Consider the following 6,743-nt stretch of genomic DNA (forward strand, 5'->3'; position numbering starts at 1 on the left):
TCCCATTTTAAAAATTTAACAAGCTTTTACATTTGCAAGATGTAGACTGAGCAGTAACACAGCCAAGCTCCTCAGGAAAAACCCAGCCTGATTTAAGAAACCTGTGCTCTTCTTAAACACCACAGGAAGCAATAATTCCTCTAGGCCAGGAGGAACAGTTCTTTACATCCAAATTAAGACAAAATATCACCAAGATCTAGTTTTAAGGGAGCTTTTAGTATCAGGACAGTATTTCAATGTCTGATGCACAGAGCATGGCAGGGTAATAATTTGTCAGGGATGGCACCATGGACACCTACAGTCCAGTCTCACACCACACCTCAGTCTGCTCAGAGCTGCTGCTTGTGCCCTCACCTCCCCAGCTCCCATTACAGACAGGCTCTACTCCTTGTAAAGCCTCATTTTTCAGTGCTGGGGAGTATCCCATTGAGTTTCTGCCAAAAGTAATGGAAAAGAACTGGTCTGGGAGATCAGGCTGTCCCAAGCCAGAAATGGCTGAAGCAGAGGATGAAGAATCTGCACCCTTTGAAGGTGGTGGAAAGGGTGTTTATGGTACCAACACCACAGGAGGGCAAAGCTCCCCAAGGACACCTGAGCACACCAATGCAGTGAGATGACCAGAGAGAGCAGGTGAGCAAAAAATGAATCCAGAGGTTTCTACACATCTGTTGAGATCCCATTCCTCAATCTCCCTTGGAAGTTACTGTAGGACCCTGAGGTGCCAGGAATTATTCAGCAGTGCCCATCTGCACCCCTCTCTGCAGCTGGGACACCAGGACATTTCAGTGGAGCTTTGTGGACTGCAGACATTCTGCCTTTTTATGTTTGGTGCTGAAAAATTCTTTCAAATATTCATGGCATGAACACTTATCCTGCTTTGGTACAGGAAAGCCTAGAAAGTGCACATTCACATGACACCACATACCAGCACACAGTGCTGATGACAATTTAAAATGTAAACAAATATCAACTACTTTTTTGAAATTTTCAAAGATGCAGAAACAAGTTTTCAATCACCTTCTAGATTTTTCCATAATGAAAAATGAGACTTACACACAGTGCTGATGACAATCAACTAATGAGATTTAAAATGTAAACAAATAACTACTTTTTTGAAATTTTCAAAGATGCAGAAACAAGTTTTCAATCACCTTCTAGATTTTTCCATAATGAAAAATGAGACTTAATAAAGGTATAAATTACACAAGATCAATACTTTTAAAAGCAGAAAATAATGAAGAGTTTAACCTCAAAATAAACTTTAGAGCAAACCAATTTAACAGCTTAATTTTTAAAATACAAGGAAACTGATTAATTCCAAGAAGAAACAGCTTCCCTTAATAACAAGGTACACTCATTTGGTCTCTGTACTTGCAATAATAAAGACATTAACCTTTCCAAATTAAAATGTCTTTAGTCACACATTATAAATTCTCTGCTGTGTCTGAAACTAAAACACCTTCAGGCTTCCATGGCTTCTGTCAGGCTGCTCACTTACCTTACATAAGCCTCACAGAAGGGCCAGTGCCTCACAGGATGGAAACCTGTGCTCACACAGGACAGCAGGGAGTGTGGCACCTCCTGGAAGTGAGGAATTGCATGTGTGTGCAGAGCAGATTATCAGATTAGCAGCACACAGAGAGCAAAGACAAGGAGGGACTCCACAGCACAACAGAACTGCACCAAGCAAAAACACAGAGCAGCTCCCTGGTTTATGCCAAGCAAAACACACACACACACTGAGGTTTATTTTGATGTCTTTTAGGTTAAAACCCTGTTACTTCAGATTGCAGCACACAGGACCCAAGCAGTCAAGGAAAAAAAGGGATGGACTGCTGGGTAGGTCATGCACAGAATGAGAATGGCACCAGGCATTACAGACAAAAAGAGCTTCTTTGAGCCAGAAGTTCTCACAGTTAAATTCAGCTGAATAGCAATTTCTCTTAGAAATACTCAAGGCCCTTTAGCAGCAGGCCCATCAGATATCTGGCAAACACAAAGATTTAATTTAATAACAGATCCTATCTGTACTACAGGTGTTGCCTGTCACAACTGCACAAGTCAGGAACACTTAGGGCTACAACCCCTAATCAAGAGAGCTGTGCTGGCACAAGTGCCTCACACTGCTGTAACCTGAGCTGCAGAACTGCACTTTTAGCAGTCTGTGCTGTTTGCAGGGTGAGCACCACCCTGTGCAGGGGGCTCTCAGTGCAGCTGCACATGGAACCTCAGCTCTACCACAGGCCCCTGCAAGCAGGGAAGCAGGAAAAAGACTTGGAAAGCTCAATCGAATTCCTTGGGAGAAGTTGTTCCATTGGCAAATGTAGGCAGGTGTGTAGGCAGGAGAGGCTTTGCCAGCTCAGCTCTGTGTCAGCAGCCGGGGACAGAACTGTGACAACAGCACTGACAAGCTCCAGTAACCCCTAACACAAGGCACTTGCACTGTGCACTCCTGCAAGCTATAACTGTGTTTGGGAAACAAAATTCATATTGACTGTAATGCTTCTGGCATTTATAAAAACATTCATTTAAAGAGGGAAGTAAAGTATTACCTATATTTTTATTTTCTAGTCAGAGCTCCATGGGTAGCCTAGGCAGATACTGACTTAGTAACTGACTGACATTTGGCATTTCACTACTCCTACAATGCCTTCTGAAGCCTTTACTCACATTCTTCTGAGCAAGATAATCCCATACTCACCCTAACAATGAAAATTTAGCCCCCAAAAAACTGAGGTTTTGAGTCAGGTTTATTTCTGCTTTCAAGGTCTGAACAGCATGAGCAAAAATTAGGTAACAAACAAATTTTGCCCATTAAGGAAAGTTGTGAGCAGAATCAAAGCAGTGTAGAGAGCTCTACTGTTTTGGGGTTTTTTCCCTTTAATACAGATTAAGAAGCAATAAACACAATTTCAGGTGGTCAAATGCTTAGATTAGAAGCCCAAGCACGATCACCTCTTAACAAGAAACCTTCTAAAGGCTCCAGCAAAAGCCAATATTACAAGTCATGGTTCAAAGTTTAGTCAACAGAAATATCAATTACAAACACTGCTGGGGTATCACCCAATACACAGGATCTTTAGCCCTCCTTTTCCATCATCTTGAATGAAAATATTTTGCAAATACATACTATATATTTGCCTAATGTTCAATTTCTGCAAATGAACTTGATCTCTTTAGCAACTGTCCAGGAAACATTGCTTAGGGAAAGCAATTCACACCCTCTGGCATTTCTCCACCGGGGCCCCAGGGAAATTAGCTCTTTATCAGGGCCATTAGGAACATTCAGTTGTAAATTCAACAGCTAAATCAGAGAATCTTAAAGTTTAACTTTTCACAATCCCACAGCTTATTTATCTTTAAATGATCTACCATTTCTGATCCTACCAGTACAGCTGTTGAAGAAAACAAAATCATGTGGTTATGCAACTTTTTCCCTTATTTTGTCTGTAAAAAGTGAGTTAAAATGTAACCTCTGAAACTCGCTATCATTTTTATTCTTATCCCACCAAAACAACTTAATTAAATAAACAGAAATGAACTTCTCCCAAATTTGGTGAAATACTAACTGCAGCACGCTGATTATGTTATTAAGGATGCAGTAAACACAGTTGATGTTCCAGTTTTGACTAAAATTTACTGGGACAAAACACATAATGCTCATTTAATATATGTGTCTGAGCTGCCTAACTGGAAATTTAAGCTTTTTAACCTCAAAGTCTATCAGTGCTCAAGACCACTACCAATTACACCTGTCAAATATCTGCTTATTTGAGGAGCTGCCTTAGATAAAAACTTCCCAGCAGTGAATCCTCCAAGCACAAACTGGGAGCTGAGAACTCAGGCCTGACTGCACACACCAACAGGAACCAGCTCTTGCACAAGCTGGGGACACCTTACTCGTGTTAAAATCCTCTCCTTGTGTCTCTCACCACTGCTCTACTTGTGGCACAAGAGGCACAAGGCACAAAGTGCACCAGAGAATGAAACTGGTGTAGAGACACCATTTCTGTCAACTAAAGCCATGGAATGTCACTCTCACCCAGCCCAGACCCTGCTCCTACTTCCCTCAGTTACGTTTTCTAACTCTCAGCCCAACCCTTTAATCCTTGCTCTTCCTGTTCTCACTAATACCTCCAGCTTAAAGTTTCAGGCTGTACAGAATTAAAATCCCACAGTCGTTAAGTTACAACTATAAAGACAATTACTATTTTAAACCAGAAATAAATAATGGCAGAAAAATCTTAGTAGTAAAGCTGGATTAATCAGAACAAACACTGGCTTCTAGGAGTCCACTACACACTGAAAAAATATTTATTCAATTTTATCTACTAACCTAGCTTTGATTCTATTTGCATTGCTTTGGGGAGTTTCGGGGTTTTGGTGTTATTTGCTTTTTTAATTCAAAATCCATCTTTTAGTTATATGGAAACACCCTCTGAATCATGTGTGAATAGATATTGGTTTATATTATTATATTTCAACAGTTTTTAAAACTGCAGGTATTTTTGCACTGTACATATATTTGCAACACAGCAAAACCTTCATTTGCATACCAACAGAAAATACCTCCTAAGAGAAACAACACAAAAACTTTGTAAAAAATTATTTAAAAGCTGGTCTTGAAAACACAAATTATTTTATTTTCTAATCACTGGAGTCCAGCAGTCTCAATGGAGGCTGAAGGCCAACATGAGCCTTTAGTTTTTCACCCCAATGCATTAAAACACATTTATGTGTGACATGTTTCTGGAACTGTCAAGGGAAAAAAAAATTAAGGCCTTACTGATGGCTATTTTAAGCTTACGTCTATATTTATTCCTATAGAAAGTTCTAAATGTCAAGGAACGATAACAAGCGGCTGGCACACATAAAAGTGGAGCACAACCCAGAATATCTACTACAATTAACAGGGTACCTGGTACACTTGGACAGTAACTACACATCATTTTCCACGGACCTGCAATTAAATTGCTTAAACACCTAGCAAATTTTGTTTGTAGAAGCAGCACCAAGACTGTTAAAGCTAATATAATTTGAATTATCCCTTAAAACTGAGGAAAATACACAAAAAAGCATACAGTGGAAAAAATTATCATAAAATGAGGCAAAATATAGTTTAATATTACTTGCCAAAGAATTTAGTTAATCAAGACTGTGATTACTGGTTACTCAAAAGCATTATTTCTGAAAAAAATGTGAACTCTATTATCCAGGGAAAAACCAACGAACCAAAAAAATCCAGTGAATTTAGGAATGCAATGTACATTCTTCTGAGCAAAATAAAAGGAATCAACTTTTTTTTTCCTCCCTGACGTTCCTGAAATGAAAACCCATGAAAGCCCATGCATGAAGAAGTGCACGTTACACTGTTTCAAATTATTGGAGACAAAAACTGCAGGGCGAGCATAATACACATTCATTTCATAACACATTGCTTGATTATAACATTATTTCCAAGTTAAAAAGGACAAGATAAGATAGTAAGATTTTCATAACCACAACTAAAAAACATAAGCTGTTGCTTGGAGGTATAAACTATTTAACTGTATTAAACATAATTTGGTCGCCACCAAATAATGCTTTTTGCAAGCCAAACAAACTGCTCCAAATTATCACCACCTCCAAGAGACAGCATTTAAGTACATTAGTGCCAAGGACAGGGAATTGGCAAGGAATCTATTAAATATTTTAAACCGATCAACAATTTGGCTAAATATTTTTTTTTCTCCCTACAAAATAGTCAGCAGAACACGATTAAGTTCAACTCCTCGTGTTTAACTCACCAATAAGGAGAGCCCCTCCTTTGCCCAGAGAAAACCAACACCTCTCCAAGGCAGGGAAGTTTCAGTCCCTCCCGCCGCACCCCGGAACGATTTCGGTCGGGCTCGGTTGGGTTTTTCTGGGTGCCCACGGGCGCTGCCCGCCCCAGCCACCCCCGGCGCGGGCCCGGGGCCGCTGGTGCAGTCGGTGGTGCCGTCACGAAGCAGCTTCCCGGCGTCAGCTTGGCCATGGCGGCGACGGGCTCCGAGCACACCCGGCCTCTCCTCGCCTCTCCTTCCCCCCAAGATGGAGGAGCCGCCTTCAGCCCGCTCCGCCCGGGGAGCGGCCCTTCCGCTCCGGCCCCGCCGCGGCGTGAGCCAAAGGCTTCCTCCGGAGCCCCGCACGGAGCCGCCGCCTCCTCCGGACCGGGCCGGACCGTGCCGTGCCCGCGCCGCGCTCTCCCCGGGGCACCCCCCACACCCGAGCCACTCCGGCCGCCCGCCCGCCTCCATTTTATAGCGAGCCCAAAGGCGGCCGGGCCGCCCTTCCCGCGATCTCCCCGCCGCAGCGGCGGCCCCGCTCCCACTCTCCTCCCGCCCCGGTGCTTCCCCACCCGCCTCCCGCACTCACCGCGAGCAGAGAAGGGGATCTCTCGCCGCGGCCGCCAAAGGTCTCTCAGCCGCGCCGCGCCGCCATTTCCTCCTCGCTCCGCGGCAGCGCTGGGCGGGGCCGCCCCGCCCCCGCCACCATCGACACCGAGATGGCGGCGGCGCGGCCAGAGCGCCGCCCTTGGCGCGCGCCTCCCGGCGGACCCGGCGGGCGCTGGGGCCGGTGCCATGGCGGCCGCTGCGCGCCTCACGGGGCCCTCAGCGCCACGGCCGCTCGTCCCCACACGGCGCGGCGCCCGTGCCCCTTCTGCGCTCGCTCCCCGCGCCCCTCCGGGCTCCCTCAGGCCCGCTCGCAAACCCGGGAACGGCAGC

General features: G+C 44.4%; 1 protein-coding gene across 3 annotated transcripts in view; it reads right to left on the minus strand.

The window, feature by feature from the left end:
* Nucleotides 1-6,521, minus strand: part of DIDO1 (death inducer-obliterator 1) — a 48,479-nt gene extending 41,958 nt beyond the window's left edge. For 2 of the 3 annotated variants that reach the window (XM_039719534.1, XM_039719536.1), the window contains exon 1: nt 6,394-6,521. The gene's annotated coding sequence lies outside the window, so the exon portion shown is untranslated. Of the gene's footprint in view, nt 1-1,498; nt 4,032-6,393 lie in introns of those variants that run through there. The other variant, XM_039719535.1, reaches the window with a different exon arrangement.
* Between the last annotated feature and the right edge of the window lie 222 nt (nt 6,522-6,743).

This window comes from Passer montanus, unplaced genomic scaffold (assembly GCF_014805655.1).
Source record: "Passer montanus isolate IOZ18808 unplaced genomic scaffold, ASM1480565v1 scaffold41, whole genome shotgun sequence".
NCBI lineage: Eukaryota > Metazoa > Chordata > Aves > Passeriformes > Passeridae > Passer > Passer montanus.